The following is a 20,419-nucleotide window of genomic DNA, read 5'->3' on the forward strand; positions in this document are numbered from 1 at the left end:
AAGCAATATGGCCCGAGAGGGTGTGGCAAATGGCCAATATGCCATGACTGCTCTTAGGCACAACGCAACGCGCCCTTAGCCGTAGTATATTGAACATATACCACAAACCCACGAGGTACCTTATTGCTATTATAAACTGATTAGCAACGTAATTAGAGCAGTAAAATACATGTTTTGTCATACCCGTGGTATACGGTCTGATATACCACGGCTGTCAGCCAATCAGCATTCAGGGCTCGAACCACCCAGTTTATAATAACGTTTAGAACCTGTAACGCCTAGAATAACCCATAGCCCCTTTGATGACTCCAGGCTCCTTGTGTGTGGTGTCAAACAGTTGAAGCACCTGCTGCCTGCCTCTCTACAATAACCTACAAAATATTTCCTTAAGGGTTTCATTTCGAAACTAGCACACCATGCAGGAGCATTGTAGAGGTCTGAATATAGGTAACCTAAGCCTCGTCCGAGCATAGAATAGTCCATAAGGGCAGAACTCCCTTCTCCTGTTCCAGTAGTGAGGCAGCTTGATGTACAAGCACACCCCTCGGACAGGATGCTAGTGAATATGGCAAGTAAAATTGACACAGTAGATGAAAAGCACGTGCTCTATGACTCTCTCTGTTGCCATGGTGAAGAAAACCCGTAGACCAAACAAACTGTACATACAGAAAAATAGTTTGGAGAAGATGAAGAAGGTGGCTACTGAAACCATTCAGTGTCGGTATCCGAAATGGCACCCTATCCCCTATATAGTGTATCACTTTTGACTAGGGCCAATATGGTTCATCTTTGAGCAAGGTCACCAGTGGAAACCATAGAAGAAGCACTTGGGCACATGTGTCTCCAGCTTGTATCCAAAATGGCACCCTATTCCCACAGGGCTCTGGTCAAATGTAGAGCACTATATAGGGAATGGGGTGTCATTTGGAATGCGCACATGTGCCTCATTGTAGGCTCCAGCAGCAACTGCAATGACAAACAGTCACACACCGACTAATACCCTGATTCAATGCATGCAAGGAAAAATGGCAATGCTGAGGTTGTTGAAACCACATCAGAGATTCTGTCTGCTGTTGATCTGGCTCACACCTCTTCCTACCCTCTTCTCCCCTCATCTCCCCTAATTTCCCCTCCCTCCCTTCCTCTCCCACCCATCCTCTCTTCTCCCTCCCTTTCTTCTCCCTCCCTCCCTATCTCCCCCTCCCTCCCTTCCCCTCTACCCCTCCCTTCATTTCCCTCCCCCTCCCATCCCCTCCCCCCACCCATCCCCTCCCCTCCCATCCCCTCCCTCCCCCTCCCCTCCCTTCCCCTCTACCCCTCCCTTCATTTCCCTCCCCCTCCCCTCCCTCCTCCCCATCCTTCCCTTCCTTCCCCTCTACCCCTCCCTTCATTTCCCTCCCCCTCCCATCCCCTCCCTCCATCCCTCCATCCCTCCCCCTCCATCCCCTCCCTCCCTCCCCTGAGTAGTCAGGTAGTAAGTAGTGCACTGTGACACCGTGCAGCAACACCGTGCAGAAAAACCATGCAACCAACACCAGCCTGCATCTCTAATGACACCTTTTCCCAATATAGTACACTTGTTTTGACCAATGCAAATAGGAACGCAGCCTTTGCAACACCATGCAGCCTACCTCTGCTAATGATGGATATCTACAATGCCATCTTATTGCAGACCTGCAAGTAAGACAGACACTTTATCCTATGTTGTTTTTTAAATGTCCTGTATTTCGGACCTATGACTTAAGCTAGTGTCTGAACTTTGACCCATGACTTAGGCTAGTGTCTGAACTTTGACCCATAACTTAGGCTAGTGTCTGAACTTTGACCCATGACTTAGGCTAGTGTCTGAACTTTGACCCATGACTTAGGCTAGTGTCTGAACTTTGACCCATGACTTAGGCTAGTGTCTGAACTTTGACCCATGACTTAGGCTAGTGTCTTAACTTTGACCCATGACTTAGGCTAGTGTCTTAACTTTGACCCATGACTTAGGCTAGTGTCTGAACTTTGACCCATGACTTAGGCTAGTGTCTGAACTTTGACCCATGACTTAGGCTAGTGTCTGAACTTTGACCCATGACTTAGGCTAGTGTCTGAACTTTGCTATCTAAGTTGAACCATAAGTTGAATACCACGTTTGGACCTTGTCCTTGATATATATAAAAACAAATATCATATGCATTACGCTTATTTTCATATATGATTCAACCTGCCTCTATAAAGGCATAACCGTCTGAAACAGAGAAGCCGCCACTGCCTATCAATAACTGATTATTCCTGTTACTATGTAGACTAGATAGATACATTATGGTTAGCTATAGAGCCTTGCTATACTGCAGTGTTAGACGGTACAGCCTACATATAATTGACTGTTAAGAATGATTTCTCAAGTCAGCTTTGCACTCCCATACAATACAAAACATTGCTTTACGCAGCAGGCTAGGTTACTGCAGGTATATACGAGCGCCTATGAAAAAAAAGGTATATACGTGCACACACACTAAGTTAAACATGTAGTGAACGGTAGTGCATTAACAACGGTCGTTAGCCAAATTATAACCCCATTGCAATTGTACACGTCTCCCTAAAAAATACACCCCACCATGTCATCAAATACATATTCACATCGCGCCATCAATCGCTGTTTAACGTTGATCAATCTAAGGCGGAACATGTTCCGTGTGTGCAAGTTTAAAGCGCCGTTAATTATAAGGTTTGCAGATGCGTCTTAGCTGACTGTGTGTGTTTACCAAGACCCATACAGCCACCCTGCGCTACCGTGTACGTGAAGCAAAAATAGACAGCCCCTCCCCTGAAAAATTATATCTGCATGGCAAAGCATTATCAGAGTATAAAAATGCATACATATTTGCGAGATCATTATAAACGCGAAATGACAGAGATACGCATCCTACCTGGAAGATGCCTGGCGCGGCCGTTGCAGTTCCCCTGCGCCCAGCTTCAGTCGCTGAGAGAACTGCACAGCCCTTCTGCTGAGCATGCCTGGACGGAGTGGAGTTTCCTCCACCAGCTCATCAGCCTGTGCTGTGCGTTCGTCGTTCCTTTAAAAGGGATTTCAAAATGGTTTCTTCCAAACTGTGTAATAAGTTTTTTTTTCTTGACAGAGGCGTCAATAAATGTTTTCCATATTATTGATTGTGTTTCAATGGAAGCATGTATCCATACATACCATTATGCCATAAATATAGGTCTCTGAATACATTCATATATATACGTGAGTATTCATGGGTTTACACGTACTACACACACACACCACACACGATGATTATATTCCGTCATTAAAACCATAATTCCCCGCAATGTTCGAGACAGTGTAATTACTCTATAATACCTGAAAGCAGCTCACCCTTTCCACAATACATCTTATATACCCTTAGACTTGGTTTGACAAGGTGAGACCCTCATACAAAGAACCACATGAGGCCACATGTTGCCGATGTAGCATAGCATCTGCACTCCTTCTTTCTGTGTTCTTATTTTATTCACAACCCCTTTGGACAGACACCACACATACAGTGACAGAACGACCACTCTGAATACCTCATCAGCCTCAGAATCAGTTTTTCCCCCTGCTTTAATAGGCAGGTATGCTCATTCTCTCCCTGCTTTAGTAGGCAGGTATGCTCATTCTCCCCCTGCTTTAGTAGGCAGGTATGCTCATTCTCTCCTTGCTTTAGTAGGCAGGTATGCTCATTCTTCCCCTACTTTAGTAGGCAGGTATGCTCATTCTCCCCCTGCTTTAGTAGGCAGGTATGCTCATTCTCCCCCTGCTTTAGTAGGCAGGTATGCTCATTCTCCCCCTGCTTTAGTAGGCAGGTATGCTCATTCTCCCCCTGCTTTAGTAGGCAGGTATGCTCATTCTCCCTCTGCTTTAGTAGGCAGGTATGCTCATTCTTCCCCTACTTTAGTAGGCAGGTATGCTCATTCTCCCCCTGCTTTAGTAGGCAGGTATGCTCATTCTCCCCCTGCTTTAGTAGGCAGGTATGCTCATTCTCCCCCTGCTTTAGTAGGCAGGTATGCTCATTCTCCCCCTGCTTTAGTAGGCAGGTATGCTCATTCCTCCCCTGCTTTAGTAGGCAGGTATGCTCATTCTCCCCCTGCTTTAGTAGGCAGGTATGCTCATTCTCCCCCTGCTTTAGTAGGCAGGTATGCTCATTCTCCCCTGCTTTAGTAGGCAGGTATGCTCATTCTCCCCCTGCTTTAGTAGGCAGGTATGCTCATTCTCCCCCTGCTTTAGTAGGCAGGTATGCTCATTCTCCCCCTGCTTTAGTAGGCAGGTATGCTCATTCTCTCCTTGCTTTAATAATAATAATAATATATGCCATTTAGCAGACGCTTTTATCCAAAGCGACTTACAGTCATGTGTGCATACATTCTACGTATGGGTGGTCCCGGGGATCGAACCCACTACCCTGGCATTTCAAGCGCCATGCTCTACCAACTGAGCTACAGAAGGTATGCTCATTCTCCCCCTGCTTTAGTAGGCAGGTATGCTCATTCTCTCCTTGCTTTAGTAGGCAGGTATGCTCATTCTTCCCCTACTTTAGTAGGCAGGTATGCTCATTCTCCCCCTGCTTTAGTAGGCAGGTATGCTCATTCTCCCCCTGCTTTAGTAGGCAGGTATGCTCATTCTCCCCCTGCTTTAGTAGGCAGGTATGCTCATTCTCCCCCTGCTTTAGTAGGCAGGTATGCTCATTCTCCCCCTGCTTTAGTAGGCAGGTATGCTCATTCTCTCCCTGCTCTGACATCACTGTACTAGTTTATGTTCTCCTCCCTCTGCTATTCACTGTAGGCCTATGCTGTCATAGGGGGCATCCCACGTAGCACCTTATTACCTACACAATGCACACATTTTGAACGGGGCCCTAATTCCCTATATAATGCACTACTTTTGACTACCTGGACAAAATAATTGTACAAAAGGGAATAGGTTTCCATTTGGGATGCCACCTCTGTTTCTCTCTGCCATCAGAACATGAGCCCCTTTAACATGTGGTCTGTAACACATTTCTCGGTGGGGATGTGGTGGTCACGGCATCCCGCGGGTTCCCTTTAAGCGCAGCATGTTACAGCTGGCACGGGAAGGAAGGCCTGAGCAAGAGTTCATTTAATTAACCAAACTGTCTTGGCACTGGATGGGACAGGGACACACTCACTGACGAGTCATCGCCGTTAGCAAGGCACCACCAAGGGCGAGTTTCAGCGACTGCCATACAGCTCAAACTTAACCCTGAGGGAACATGCTGCTGTGCTACATGCTGCTGTGCTACATGCTGCTGTGCTACATGCTGCTGTGCTGCATGCTGCTGTGCTGCTGTGCTACATGCTGCTGTGCTGCTGTGCTACATGCTGCTGTGCTACATGCTGCTGTGCTACATGCTGCTGTGCTGCTGTGCTACATGCTGCTGTGCTACATGCTGCTGTGCTACATGCTGCTGGGCTGCTGTGCTACATGCTGCTGTGCTGCTGTGCTACATGCTGCTGTGCTGCTGTGCTGCTGTGCTACATGCTGCTGTGCTGCTGTGCTGCTGTGCTGCTGTGCTACATGCTGCTGTGCTGCTGTGCTGCTGTGCTACATGCTGCTGTGCTGCTGTGTTGCTGTGCTACATTCTGCTGTGCTGCTGTGCTGCATGCTGCTGTGCTACTGTGCTGCTGTGCTGCTGTGCTACATGCTGCTGTGCTGCTGTGCTGCTGTGCTGCTGTGCTACATTCTGCTGTGCTGCTGTGCTACATGCTGCTGTGCTGCTGTGCTGCTGTGCTACATGCTGCTGTGCTGCTGTGCTGCTGTGCTACATGCTGCTGTGCTGCTGTGTTGCTGTGCTACATTCTGCTGTTCTGCTGTGCTGCATGCTGCTGTGCTACATGCTGCTGTGCTGCTGTGCTGCTGTGCTACATTCTGCTGTGCTGCTGTGCTACATGCTGCTGTGCTGCTGTGCTGCTGTGCTACATTCTGCTGTGCTGCTGTGCTGCTGTGCTACATGCTGCTGTGCTGCTGTGCTGCTGTGCTGCAGGCTGCTGTGCTGCATGCTGCATGCTGCATGCTGCTGTGCTGCTGTGCTGCTGTGCTGCTGTGCTACATGCTGCTGTGCTGCATGCTGCTGTGCTGCTGTGCTGCTGTGCTGCTGTGCTACATGCTGCTGTGCTGCTGTGCTGCATGCTGCTGTGCTGCTGTGCTGCATGCTGCTGTGCTGCTGTGCTGCTGTGCTACATGCTGCTGTGCTGCTGTGCTACATGCTGCTGTGCTGCTGTGCTGCATGCTCTGTGGGAAACTGTACTGTACTCTAGAGAGGATCTAGTAGTCTCTTCTCTTACTGTAGAGAGGGTCTAGTAGTCTCTTCTCTTACTGTAGATATAGTCTAGTAGTCGCTTCTCTTTCTGTAGATATGGTCTAGTAGTCTATTCTCCTACTGTAGAGAGGGTCTTTTAGTCTCTTCGCTTACTGCAGATATAGTCTAATTGTCTCTTATCCTACTGTAGAGAGTGTCTAATAGTCTCTTCTCTTCTCTTAATGTAGAGAGGGTCTAGTAGTCTATTAATATACTGTAGAGAGGGCCCCGTAGTCTATTAATATACTGTAGAGAGGGTCCAGTGGTCTATTAATATACTGTAGAGAGGGTCTTTTAGTCTCTTCGCTTACTGCAGATATAGTCTAATTGTCTCTTCTCCTACTGTAGAGAGGGTCTGGTAGTCTCTTCTCTTACTGTAGAGAGGGTCTAGTAGTCTCTTCTCTTACTGTAGAGAGGGTCTGGTAGTCTCTTCTCTTACTGTAGAGAGGGTCTAGTAGTCTCTTCTCTTACTGTAGAGAGGGTCTAGTAGTCTCTTCTCTTACTGTAGAGAGGGTCTGGTAGTCTCTTCTCTTACTGTAGAGAGGGTCTGGTAGTCTTTTCTCTTACTGTAGAGAGGGTCTAGTAGTCTTCTATTTCTGTTGACAGGGTCTGGTAGTCTCTTCTCCAACTGTAGAGAGGGTCTGGTAGTCTCTTCTCTTACTGTAGAGAGGGTCTGGTAGTCTATTAATATACTGTAGAGAGGGTCCAGTAGTCTATTAATATACTTTAGAGAGGGTCTAGTAGTCTCTTCTCCTGCTGTAGAGAGGGTCTAGTGGTATCTTATCTTACTGTAGAGAGGGTCTAGTAGTCTCTTCTCTACTCTTACTGTAGAGAGGGTCTAGTAGTCTATTCTATACTCTTACTGTAGAGAGGGTCTATTAGTCTCTTGTCTTAATGTAGAGAGGGTCTTTTCGTCTCTTCTCTTAATGTATAGATTGTCTAGTAGTCTTCTATTTCTGTAGAGAGGGTCTGGTAGTCTCTTCTCTTACTGTAGAGAGGGTCTATTCGTCTCTTCTCTTAATGTATAGATTGTCTAGTAGTCTCTTCTCCAACTGTAGAGAGGGTCTGGTAGTCTCTTCTCTTACTGTAGAGAGGGTCTGGTAGTCTATTAATATACTGTAGAGAGGGTCCAGTAGTCTATTAATATACTTTAGAGAGGGTCTAGTAGTCTCTTCTCCTGCTGTAGAGAGGGTCTAGTGGTATCTTATCTTACTGTAGAGAGGGTCTAGTAGTCTCTTCTATACTCTTACTGTAGAGAGGGTCTAGTAGTCTATTCTATACTCTTACTGTAGAGAGGGTCTATTAGTCTCTTGTCTTAATGTAGAGAGGGTCTTTTCGTCTCTTCTCTTAATGTATAGATTGTCTAGTAGTCTCTCCTCTTACTGTAGAGAGGGTCTGGTAGTCTCTTCTCTCACTGTAGAGAGGGTCTGGTAGTCTCTTCTCTTCTCTTACTGTAGAGAGGGTCTAGTAGTCTCTTCTCCTACTGTAGAGAGGGTCTAGTAGTCTCCTCTCCTACTGTAGAGAGGGTCTGATAGTCTCTTCTCTTACTATAGAGAGGGTCTAGTAGTCTCTTCTCTTACTGTAGAGAGGGTCTAGTAGTCTCTTCTCCTACTGTAGAGAAGGTCTAGTAGTCTCTTCTCTTACTCTAGAGAGGATGTAGTCGTCTCTTCTCCAACTGTAGAGGTGGTCTAGTAGTATCTTCTATTACTGGGAGGAGGGTCTAGTAGTCTATTAATATACTTTAGAGAGGGTCTAGTAGTCTCTTCTCCTGCTGTAGAGAGGGTCTAGTAGTATCTTCTCTTACTGTAGAGAGGGTCTGGTAGTCTCTTCTCTTACTGTAGAGAGGATCTAGTAGTCTCTTCTCTTCTCTTACTGTAGAGAGGGTCTAGTAGTCTATTCTATACTCTTACTGAAGAGAGGGTCTGGTAGTCTCTTCTCTTACTGTAGAGAGGGTCCAGTAGTCTATTATTTACTGTAGAGAGGGTCTATTAGTCTCTTGTCTTAATGTAGAGAGGGTCTATTCGTCTCTTCCCTTAATGTATAGATTGTCTAGTAGCCTCTTCTCTTACTGTGGAGAGGGTCTGGTAGTCTCTTCTCTTACTCTGGAGAGGGTCTAGTAGTCTCTTCTCTTACTCTGGAGAGGGTCTAGTAGTCTCTTCTCCTACTGTAGAGAGGGTCCAGTAGTCTCTTCTCTTACTATAGAGAGGGTCTAGTAGTCTCTTCTCCTACTGTAGAGAGGGTCTAGTAGTCTCTTCTCTTACTCTAGAGAGGGTCTAGTCGTCTCTTCTCTTACTGCAGATAGGGTCTAGTAGTCTCTTCTCTTACTGCAGATAGGGTCTAGTTTACATTTTACATTTAAGTCATTTGGCAGACGCTCTTATCCAGAGCGACTTACAAATTGGTGCATTCACCTTATGACATCCAGTGGAACAGTCACTTTACAATAGTGCATCTAAATCTTAAAGGGGGGGGTGAGAGGGATTACTTATCCTATCCTAGGTATTCCTTAAAGAGGTGGGGTTTCAGGTGTCTCCGGAAGGTGGTGATTGACTCCGCTGTCCTGGCGTCGTGAGGGAGTTTGTTCCACCATTGGGGGGCCAGAGCAGCGAACAGTTTTGACTGGGCTGAGCGGGAGCTGTACTTCCTCAGTGGTAGGGAGGCGAGCAGGCCAGAGGTGGATGAACGCAGTGCCCTTGTTTGGGTGTAGGGCCTGATCAGAGCCTGGAGGTACTGAGGTGCCGTTCCCCTCACAGCTCCGTAGGCAAGCACCATGGTCTTGTAGCGGATGCGAGCTTCAACTGGAAGCCAGTGGAGAGAACGGAGGAGCGGGGTGACGTGAGAGAACTTGGGAAGGTTGAACACCAGACGGGCTGCGGCGTTCTGGATGAGTTGAAGGGGTTTAATGGCACAGGCAGGGAGCCCAGCCAACAGCGAGTTGCAGTAATCCAGACGGGAGATGACAAGTGCCTGGATTAGGACCTGCGCCGCTTCCTGTGTGAGGCAGGGTCGTACTCTGCGGATGTTGTAGAGCATGAACCTACAGGAACGGGCCACCGCCTTGATGTTGGTTGAGAACGACAGGGTGTTGTCCAGGATCACGCCAAGGTTCTTGGCGCTCTGGGAGGAGGACACAATGGAGTTGTCAACCGTGATGGCGAGATCATGGAACGGGCAGTCCTTCCCCGGGAGGAAGAGCAGCTCCGTCTTGCCGAGGTTCAGCTTGAGGTGGTGATCCGTCATCCACACTGATATGTCTGCCAGACATGCAGAGATGCGATTCGCCACCTGGTCATCAGAAGGGGGAAAGGAGAAGATTAATTGTGTGTCGTCTGCATAGCAATGATAGGAGAGACCATGTGAGGTTATGACAGAGCCAAGTGACTTGGTGTATAGCGAGAATAGGAGAGGGCCAAGAACAGAGCCCTGGGGGACACCAGTGGTGAGAGCGCGTGGTGAGGAGACAGATTCTCGCCACGCCACCTGGTAGGAACGGCCTGTCAGGTAGGACGCAATCCAAGCGTGGGCCGCGCCGGAGATGCCCAACTCGGAGAGGGTGGAGAGGAGGATCTGATGGTTCACAGTATCGAAGGCAGCCGATAGATCTAGAAGGATGAGAGCAGAGGAGAGAGAGTTAGCTTTAGCAGTGCGGAGCGCCTCCGTGATACAGAGGAGAGCAGTCTCAGTTGAATGACTAGTCTTGAAACCTGACTGATTTGGATCAAGAAGGTCATTCAGAGAGAGATAGCGGGAGAGCTGGCCAAGGACGGCACGTTCAAGAGTTTTGGAGAGAAAAGAAAGAAGGGATACTGGTCTGTAATTGTTGACATCGGAGGGATCGAGTGTAGGTTTTTTCAGAAGGGGTGCAACTCTCGCTCTCTTGAAGACGGAAGGGACGTAGCCAACGGTCAGGGATGAGTTGATGAGCGAGGTGAGGTAAGGGAGAAGGTCTCCGGAAATGGTCTGGAGAAGAGAGGAGGGGATAGGGTTAAGCGGGCAGGTTGTTGGGCGGCCGGCCGTCACAAGACGCGAGATTTCATCTGGAGAGAGAGGGGAGAAAGAGGTCAGAGCACAGGGTAGGGCAGTGTGAGCAGAACCAGCGGTGTCGTTTGACTTAGCAAACGAGGATCGGATGTCGTCGACCTTCTTTTCAAAATGGTTGACGAAGTCATCTGCAGAGAGGGAGGAGGGGGGGGAGGGGGAGGAGGATTCAGGAGGGAGGAGAAGGTGGCAAAGAGCTTCCTAGGGTTAGAGGCAGATGCTTGGAATTTAGCGTGGTAGAAAGTGGCTTTAGCAGCAGAGACAGAGGAGGAAAATGTAGAGAGGAGGGAGTGAAAGGATGCCAGGTCCGCAGGGAGGCGAGTTTTCCTCCATTTCCGCTCGGCTGCCCGGAGCCCTGTCTAGTAGTCTCTTCTCTTACTCTAGAGAGGGTATTGTAGTCTCTTCTCCTACTGTAGAGAAGGTCTAGTAGTCTCTTCTCTTACTCTAGAGAGGGTCTAGTCGTCTCTTCTCTTACTGCAGATAGGGTCTAGTAGTCTCTTCTCTTACTGCAGATAGGGTCTAGTAGTCTCTTCTCCTACTGTAGAGAGGGTCTAGTAGTCTCTTCTCTTACTGTAGAGAGGGTCTAGTAGTCTCTTCTCCTACTGTAGAGAAGGTCTAGTAGTCTCTTCTCTTACTCTAGAGAGGGTCTAGTCTCTTCTCTTACTTCAGATAGGGTCTAGTAGTCTTCTATTTCTGTTGAGAGGGTCTGGTAGTCTCTTCTACTGTAGAGAGGGTCTAGTAGTCTCTTCTCTTACTGTAGAGAGGGTCTAGTAGTCTCTTCTCTACTCTTACTGTAGAGAGGGTCTTGTAGTATATTCTATACTCTTACTGTAGAGGGGGTCTAGTAGTCTCTTATCTTACTGTAGAGAGGGTCCAGTAGTCTATTCTTTACTGTAGAGAGGGTCTGGTAGTCTATTCTCTTACTGTAGAGAGGGTCTAGTAGTCTCTTCTTTTACTGTAGAGAGGGTCTAGTAGTCTCTTCTCTTACTGTAGAGAGGGTCTAGTAGTCTTCTATTTCTGTTGACAGGGTCTGGTAGTCTCTTCTAATGTAGAGGGTCTAGTAGTCTCTTATCTTACTGTAGAGAGGGTCTAGTAGTCTCTTATCTTACTGTAGAGAGGGTCTAGTAGTCTCTTCTCTACTCTTACTGTAGAGAGGGTCTAGTAGTCTATTCTATACTCTTACTGTAGAGAGGGTCTAGTAGTCTCTTCTCTTACTGTAGACAGGGTCCAGTAGTATATTCTTTACTGTAGAGAGGGTCTATTCGTCTCTTCTCTTAATGTATAGATTGTCTAGTAGTCTCTTCTCTTACTGTAGAGAGGGTCTGGTAGTCTCTTCTCTTACTGTAGAGAGGGTCTGGTAGTCTCTTCTCTTCTCTTACTGTAGAGAGGGTCTAGTAGTATCTTCTCCTACTGTAGAGAGGGTCTAGTAGTCTCTTATCTTACTGTAGAGAGGGTCTAGTAGTCTCTTATCTTACTGTAGAGAGTGTCTAGTAGTCTCTTATCTTACTGTAGAGAGGGTCCAGTAGTCTATTCTTTACTGTAGAGAGGGTCTATTAATCTCTTGTCTTAATGTATAGATTGTCTATTAGTCTCTTCTCTTACTGTAGAGAGGGTCTGGAAGCCTCTTATCTTCTCTTACTGTAGAGAGGCTCTAGTAGTCTATTCTCCTACTGTAGAGAGGGTCTGGTGGTCTCTTCTCTTACTCTAGAGAGGGTCTAGTAGTCTCTTCTCTTACTGTAGAGAGGGTCTATTAGTATCTTCTCTTAATGTAGAGAGGGTCTAGTCGTCTCTTCACTTACTGTAGAGAGGGTCTAGTAGTCTATTCTCTTACTGTAGAGAGGATCTAGTAGTCTTCTATTTCTGTTGACAGGGTCTGGTAGTCTCTTCTCTTACTTTAGAGAGGGTCTGGTAGTCTATTAATATATTTTAGAGAGGGTCTAGTAGTCTATTCTATACTCTTACTGTAGAGAGGGTCTAGTAGTCTCTTCTCTTACTGTAGAGAGGGTCTAGTAGTCTATTCCTTACTGTAGAGAGGGTCTATTAGTCTCTTGTCTTAATGTATAGAGGGTCTCTTCGTCTCTTCTCTTAATGTATAGATTGTCTAGTAGCCTCTTCTCTTACTGTAGAGAGGGTCTAGTAGTCTCTTCTCTTACTGTAGAGAGGGTCTAGTAGTCTTCTCTTAATGTAGAGAGGGTCTGATAGTCTCTTCTCCTACTTTAGAGAGGGTCTAGTAGTCTTCTCTTAATGTAGAGAGGGTCTGGTAGTCTCTTCTCCTACTTTAGAGAGGGTCTAGTAGTCTTCTCTTAATGTAGAGAGGGTCTGATAGTCTCTTCTCCTACTTTAGAGAGGGTCTAGTAGTCTCTTCTCCTACTTTAGAGAGGGTCTAGTAGTCTCTTCTCCTACTTTAGAGAGGGTCTGGTAGTCTCTTCTCCTACTTTAGAGAGGGTCTAGTAGTCTTCTCTTAATGTAGAGAGGGTCTGATAGTCTCTTCTCCTACTGTAGAGAGGGTCTATTAGTCTCTTGTCTTAATGTATAGATTGTCTAGTAGCCTCTTCTCTTACTGTAGAGAGGGTCTAGTAGTCTCTTCTCTTACTGTAGAGAGGGTCTAGTAGTCTTCTCTTAATGTAGAGAGGGTCTGATAGTCTCTTCTCTTACTTTAGAGAGGGTCTGGTAGTCTCTTACTGTAGAGAGGGTCTAGTAGGCTCTTACTGTAGAGAGGGTCTAGTAGTCTCTTATCTTACTGTAGAGAGGGTTTACCTATGTGAGAATGCTGTTCATCGACTACAGCTCGGCATTCAACACCATAGTACCCTCCAAGCTCGTCATCAAGCTCGAGACCCTGGGTCTCGACCCCGCCCTGTGCAACTGGGTACTGGACTTCCTGACGGGCCGCCCCCAGGTGGTGAGGGTAGGCAACAACATCTCCTCCCCGCTGATCCTCAACACGGGGGCCCCACAAGGGTGCGTTCTGAGCCCTCTCCTGTACTCCCTGTTCACCCACGACTGCGTGGCCACGCACGCCTCCAACTCAATCATCAAGTTTGCGGACGACACAACAGTGGTAGGCTTGATTACCAACAACGACGAGACGGCCTACAGGGAGGAGGTGAGGGCCCTCGGAGTGTGATGTCAGGAAAATAACCTCACACTCAACGTCAACAAAACTAAGGAGATGATTGTGGACTTCAGGAAACAGCAGAGGGAACACCCCCCTATCCACATCGATGGAACAGTAGTGGAGAGGGTAGCTAGTTTTAAGTTCCTCGGCATACACATCACAGACAAACTGAATTGGTCCACTCACACTGACAGCGTCGTGAAGAAGGCGCAGCAGCGCCTATTCAATCTCAGGAGGCTGAAGAAATTCGGCTTGTCACCAAAAGCACTCACAAACTTCTACAGATGCACAATCGAGAGCATCCTGGCGGGCTGTATCACCGCCTGGTACGGCAACTGCTCCGCCCTCAACCGTAAGGCTCTCCAGAGGGTAGTGAGGACTGCACAACGCATCACCGGGGGCAAACTACCTGCCCTCCAGGACACCTACACCACCCGTTGTTACAGGAAGGCCATAAAGATCATCAAGGACATCAACCACCCGAACCACTGCCTGTTCACCCCGCTATCATCCAGAAGGCGAGGTCAGTACAGGTGCATCAAAGCTGGGACCGAGAGACTGAAAAACAGCTTCTATCTCAAGGCCATCAGACTGTTAAACAGCCACCACTAACACTGAGTGGCTGCTGCCAACACACTGTCATTGACACTGACCCAACTCCAGCCATTTTAATAATGGGAATGGATGGGAAATGATGTAAATATATCACTAGCCACTTTAAACAATGCTACCTTATATAATGTTACTTACCCTACATTATTCATCTCATATGCATATGTATATACTGTACTCTACATCATCGACTGCATCCTTATGTAACACATGTATCACTAGCCACTTTAACTATGCCACTTTGTTTACTTTGTCTACACACTCATCTCATATGTATATACTGTACTCGATACCATCTACTGTATGCTGCTCTGTACCATCACTCATTCATATATCCTTATGTACATGTTCCTTATCCCCTTACACTGTGTATAAGACAGTAGTTTTGGAATTGTTAGTTAGATTACTTGTTGGTTATCACTGCATTGTCGGAACTAGAAGCACAAGCATTTCGCTACACTCGCATTAACATCTGCTAACCATGTGTATGTGACAAATAACATTTGATTTGATTTGATTTGATTTGATTTGGTTTAGTAGTCTCTTACTGTAGAGAGGGTCTGGTAGTCTCTTCTCTTACTGTTGAGAGGATCTAGTAGTCTCTTCTCTTACTGGAGAGAGGGTATGGTAGTCTCTTACTGTAGAGAGGGTCTAGTTGTCTCTTCTACTGTAGAGAGGGTCTGGTAGTCTCTTCTCTTACTGTAGAGAGGGTCTAGTAGTCTCTTCTCTTACTGTAGAGAGGGTCTAGTAGTCTCTTCTCTACTCTTACTGTAGAGAGGGTCTAGTAGTCTATTCTATACTCTTACTGTAGAGAGGGTCTAGTAGTCTCTTCTCTTACTGTAGACAGGGTCCAGTAGTATATTCTTTACTGTAGAGAGGGTCTATTAGTCTCTTGTCTTAATGTAGAGAGGGTCTATTCGTCTCTTCTCTTAATGTATAGATTGTCTAGTAGTCTCTTCTCTTACTGTAGAGAGGGTCTGGTAGTCTCTTCTCTTACTGTAGAGAGGGTCTGGTAGTCTCTTCTCTTCTCTTACTGTAGAGAGGGTCTAGTAGTCTCTTCTCTTACTGTAGAGAGGGTCTGGTAGTCTCTTCTCTTCTCTTACTGTAGAGAGGGTCTGGTAGTCTCTTCTCTTCTCTTACTGTAGAGAGGGTCTAGTAGTCTCTTCTCTTCTCTTACTGTAGAGAGGGTCTAGTAGTATCTTCTCTTACTGTAGAGAGGGTCTAGTAGTCTCTTCTCTTACTGTAGAGAGGGTCTGGTAGTCTCTTCTCTTACTGTAGAGAGGGTCTAGTAGTCTCTTCTCTTACTGTAGAGAGGGTCTAGTAGTCTCTTTTCTTACTGTAGAGAGGGTCTAGTAGTCTCTTATCTTACTGTAGAGAGGGTCTAGTAGTCTCTTCTCTTACTGTAGAGAGGGTCTAGTAGTCTCTTTTCTTACTGTAGAGAGGGTCTAGTAGTCTCTTATCTTACTGTAGAGAGTGTCTAGTAGTCTCTTATCTTACTGTAGAGAGGGTCCAGTAGTCTATTCTTTACTGTAGAGAGGGTCTATTAATCTCTTGTCTTAATGTAGAGAGGGTCTATTCGTCTCTTCTCTTAATGTATAGATTGTCTATTAGTCTCTTTTCTTACTGTAGAGAGGGTCTAGTAGTCTCTTATCTTACTGTAGAGAGTGTCTAGTAGTCTCTTATCTTACTGTAGAGAGGGTCCAGTAGTCTATTCTTTACTGTAGAGAGGGTCTATTAATCTCTTGTCTTAATGTAGAGAGGGTCTATTCGTCTCTTCTCTTAATGTATAGATTGTCTATTAGTCTCTTCTCTTACTGTTGAGAGGATCTAGTAGTCTCTTCTCTTACTTAGAGAGTGTCTAGTAGTCTCTTATCTTACTGTAGAGAGGGTCCAGTAGTCTATTCTTTACTGTAGAGAGGGTCTATTAATCTCTTGTCTTAATGTAGAGAGGGGTCTTAATGTATAGATTGTCTATTAGTCTCTTCTCTTACTGTTGAGAGGATCTAGTAGTCTCTTCTCTTACTGTAGAGAGGGTCTAGTTGTCTCTTCTACTGTAGAGAGGGTCTGGTAGTCTCTTCTCTTACTGTAGAGAGGGTCTAGTAGTCTAGTAGTCTCTTCTCTACTCTTACTGTAGAGAGGGTCTAGTAGTCTATTCTATACTCTTACTGTAGAGAGGGTCTAGTAGTCTCTTCTCTTACTGTAGACAGGGTCCAGTAGTATATTCTTTACTGTAGAGAGGGTCTATTAGTCTCTTGTCTTAATGTAGAGAGGGTCTATTCGTCTCTTCTCTTAATGTATAGATTGTCTAGTAGTCTCTTCTCCTACTGTAGAGAGGGTCTGGTAGTCTCTTCTCTTACTGTAGAGAGGGTCTAGTAGTCTCTTTTCTTACTGTAGAGAGGGTCTAGTAGTCTCTTATCTTACTGTAGAGAGTGTCTAGTAGTCTCTTATCTTACTGTAGAGAGGGTCCAGTAGTCTATTCTTTACTGTAGAGAGGGTCTATTAATCTCTTGTCTTAATGTAGAGAGGGTCTATTCGTCTCTTCTCCTACTGTAGAGAGGGTCTGGTGGTCTCTTCTCTTACTGTAGAGAGGCTCTAGTAGTCTATTCTCCTACTGTAGAGAGGGTCTGGTGGTCTCTTCTCTTACTCTAGAGAGGGTCTAGTAGTCTCTTCTCTTACTGTAGAGAGGGTCTATTAGTATCTTCTCTTAATGTAGAGAGGGTCTAGTCGTCTCTTCACTTACTGCAGATAGGGTCTAGTAGTCTATTCTCCTACTGTAGAGAGGGTCTAGTAGTCTCTTCTCTTACTGTAGAGAGGGTCTAGTAGTCTCTTCTCCTACTGTAGAGAAGGTCTAGTAGTCTCTTCTCTTACTCTAGAGAGGGTCTAGTCTCTTCTCTTACTTCAGATAGGGTCTAGTAGTCTTCTATTTCTGTTGAGAGGGTCTGGTAGTCTCTTCTACTGTAGAGAGGGTCTGGTGGTCTCTTCTCTTACTGCAGATAGGGTCTAGTAGTCTATTCTCTTACCGTAGAGAGGATCTAGTAGTCTTCTATTTCTGTTGACAGGGTCTGGTAGTCTCTTCTCTTACTGGGGAGAGGATCTGGTAGTCTCTTCTCTTACTTTAGAGAGGGTCTGGTAGTCTATTAATATATTTTAGAGAGGGTCTAGTAGTCTATTCTATACTCTTACTGTAGAGAGGGTCTAGTAGTCTCTTCTCTTACTGTAGAGAGGGTCTAGTAGTCTATTCTTTACTGTAGAGAGGGTCTATTAGTCTCTTGTCTTAATGTATAGAGGGTCTCTTCGTCTCTTCTCTTAATGTATAGATTGTCTAGTAGCCTCTTCTCTTACTGTAGAGAGGGTCTAGTAGTCTCTTCTCTTACTGTAGAGAGGGTCTGGTAGTCTCTTCTCCTACTTTGGAGAGGGTCTGGTAGTCTCTTCTCCTACTTTAGAGAGGGTCTGGTAGTCTCTTCTCCTACTTTAGAGAGGGTCTGGTAGTCTCTTCTCCTACTTTAGAGAGGGTCTGGTAGTCTCTTCTCTTACTGTAGAGAGGGTCTATTAGTCTTCTCTTACTGTAGAGAGGGTCTGATAGTCTCTTACTGTAGAGAGGGTCTAGTAGGCTCTTACTGTAGAGAGGGTCTAGTAGTCTCTTATCTTACTGTAGAGAGGGTTTACCTATGTGAGAATGCTGTTCATCGACTACAGCTCGGCATTCAACACCATAGTACCCTCCAAGCTCGTCATCAAGCTCGAGACCCTGGGTCTCGACCCCGCCCTGTGCAACTGGGTACTGGACTTCCTGACGGGCCGCCCCCAGGTGGTGAGGGTAGGCAACAACATCTCCTCCCCGCTGATCCTCAACACGGGGGCCCCACAAGGGTGCGTTCTGAGCCCTCTCCTGTACTCCCTGTTCACCCACGACTGCGTGGCCACGCACGCCTCCAACTCAATCATCAAGTTTGCGGACGACACAACAGTGGTAGGCTTGATTACCAACAACGACGAGACGGCCTACAGGGAGGAGGTGAGGGCCCTTGGAGTGTGGTGTCAGGAAAATAACCTCACACTCAACGTCAACAAAACTAAGGAGATGATTGTGGACTTCAGGAAACAGCAGAGGGAACACCCCCCTATCCACATCGATGGAACAGTAGTGGAGAGGGTAGCTAGTTTTAAGTTCCTCGGCATACACATCACAGACAAACTGAATTGGTCCACTCACACTGACAGCGTCGGGAAGAAGGCGCAGCAGCGCCTATTCAACCTCAGGAGGCTGAAGAAATTCGGCTTGTCACCAAAAACACTCACAAACTTCTACAGATGCACAATCGAGAGCATCCTGGCGGGCTGTATCACCGCCTGGTACGGCAACTGCTCCGCCCTCAACCGTAAGGCTCTCCAGAGGGTAGTGAGGACTGCACAACGCATCACCGGGGGCAAACTACCTGCCCTCCAGGACACCTACACCACCCGTTGTTACAGGAAGGCCATAAAGATCATCAAGGACATCAACCACCCGAACCACTGCCTGTTCACCCCGCTATCATCCAGAAGGCGAGGTCAGTACAGGTGCATCAAAGCTGGGCCCGAGAGACTGAAAAACAGCTTCTATCTCAAGGCCATCAGACTGTTAAATAGCCACCACTAACATTGAGTGGCTGCTGCCAACACACTGTCATTGACACTGACCCAACTCCAGCCATTTTAATAATGGGAATTGATGGGAAATGATGTAAATATATCACTAGCCACTTTAAACAATGCTACCTTATATAATGTTACTTACCCTACATTATTCATCTCATATGCATATGTATATACTGTACTCTACAACATCGACTGCATCCTTATGTAACACATGTATCACTAGCCACTTTAACTATGCCACTTTGTTTACTTTGTCTACACACTCATCTCATATGTATATACTGTACTCGATACCATCTACTGTATGCTGCTCTGTACCATCACTCATTCATATATCCTTATGTACATATTCCTTATCCCCTTACACTGTGTATAAGACAGTAGTTTTGGAATTGTTAGTTAGATTACTTGTTGGTTATCACTGCATTGTCGGAACTAGAAGCACAAGCATTTCGCTACACTCGCATTAACATCTGCTAACCATGTGTATGTGACAAATAAAATTTGATTTGATTTGATTTGATTTGGTTATCGGCAGTGCCACTTAGTGGCCAATTTTTAATAATCCTCCAAACACAGATGTTGGGAATGTGATCAGTCTGCGGTTCTAAAATATTTTTGGAAAACGTGGTAGATGTTTTTTAGCTGAAGAGAGAGAAATTCCACTCCTGTTTTTGGAGTGAAATGTTGTCTATTCATGTCTCAAATGTTTCTGCACTACAATATTTGATCACGCCTGCTTTGATAGGTTACATTTATACATACAGTGTTCAGTTTGTCATTTCTAAATGACAAAAATATATTAACGCTGGGGTGCATGCTAATCAATCAGCATGCCAACCAAAACCCGTGCTAAGTCAATGGGACAAACAGGCTAATTCACTTGCCAACTAGCCATGTAGGTTTTACCTTTAGTTTTTTGTTTTAGATTGTTGTTTTGTTGTATGTTAAACTAGCTGGCTAGCTGGATGATGCTTCCTATCTTAGAATTGTGACATTTAAAAAATTCTCTATTTGGTTAGGTCAGGGTGTGATTTGGGTGGGCATTCTAGTTTTCTATTTCTTTGTTGGCCGGGTATGGTTCCCAATCAGAGGCAGCTGTCTATCGTTGTCTCTGATTGGGAATCATACTTTGGCAGCCTGTTTTCCACCTGAGTTTGTTGGATGTTGTTTCTGCACAGTAGCTGTAGAGCCCTGCAGAACTTTATGTTCGTTTATCTTTGGTTGTTTTTTGGTCTTCATTTTAAATGAAGAAGATGTACACTTTCCACGCTGCGCTTTGGTCTCATTCCGACGACCTACGTAACAAATTCTAGTTAACAGGCAGCAACAAGCAGTAAGAGATGAGGAAATAAATGAGGAAATTTAATTTTAATTTCATATCTCCATTGTCAGCGATATTGTCTAAAAAAATTGCTAGTGTATCATCATTTTTACCCGTGTCTGTCTGGCAGTCCATGGGTGGTCTTCCCCTAACTGAAGCCATGTTGGGCCTGTCTGACCCTAACTGAAGCCATGTTGGGCCGATCTGACCCCAACCCTAACTGAAGCCATGTTGGGCCTGTCTGACCCCAACCCTAACTGAAGCCATGTTGGGCCTGTCTGACCCCAACCCTAACTGAAGCCATGTTGGGCCTGTCTGACCCCAACCCTAACTGAAGCCTTG

The 20,419-nt window shown here is 46.0% G+C and overlaps 1 protein-coding gene across 1 annotated transcript in view; it reads right to left on the reverse strand.

The window, feature by feature from the left end:
• Positions 1–3,037, reverse strand: part of LOC124010237 (junctional protein associated with coronary artery disease homolog) — a 34,642-nt gene extending 31,605 nt beyond the window's left edge. Inside the window, exon 1 of the mRNA XM_046322687.1 lies at positions 2,916–3,037. The gene's annotated coding sequence lies outside the window, so the exon portion shown is untranslated. The remainder of the gene's footprint in view (positions 1–2,915) is intronic.
• Between the last annotated feature and the right edge of the window lie 17,382 nt (positions 3,038–20,419).

The sequence above is a fragment of the Oncorhynchus gorbuscha genome, linkage group LG22, assembly GCF_021184085.1.
Source record: "Oncorhynchus gorbuscha isolate QuinsamMale2020 ecotype Even-year linkage group LG22, OgorEven_v1.0, whole genome shotgun sequence".
NCBI lineage: Eukaryota > Metazoa > Chordata > Actinopteri > Salmoniformes > Salmonidae > Oncorhynchus > Oncorhynchus gorbuscha.